General features: G+C 39.9%; 1 protein-coding gene across 2 annotated transcripts in view; it reads right to left on the bottom strand.

Moving 5' to 3' along the window:
- The window catches only part of DCX (doublecortin), a 109,702-nt gene that overhangs the window by 2,218 nt on the left and 107,256 nt on the right, over window positions 1-228 (bottom strand). The window lies entirely within an intron of this gene.

The following is a 228-nucleotide window of genomic DNA, read 5'->3' as shown; positions in this document are numbered from 1 at the left end:
GGATATTTAATATATCCTTCTTGGTGTAATAATAAACTGAAGAGAACTTCAGTCGAGAGCTGTCCAAAAAATTGGAGCATACAGCTTCTCTGTAAGTTAGATGAAAAAAGACAGGAATATGGAAGAGAGTGACTTATTCATCTAGCATTAAGAATGCTTCTTACTGTGGGATGCCTGGCTGGCTCAGTCGGTAGAGTGCACAACTCTGGATCTTGGGGTTGTAAGTGT

The sequence above is a fragment of the Crocuta crocuta genome, unplaced genomic scaffold (assembly GCF_008692635.1).
Source record: "Crocuta crocuta isolate KB4526 unplaced genomic scaffold, BGI_CrCroc_1.0 scaffold238, whole genome shotgun sequence".
Classification (NCBI taxonomy): Eukaryota; Metazoa; Chordata; class Mammalia; order Carnivora; family Hyaenidae; genus Crocuta; species Crocuta crocuta.
Note: the sequence above shows the minus strand (reverse complement) of the source record. Positions and strands in the feature narration are given on the sequence as shown.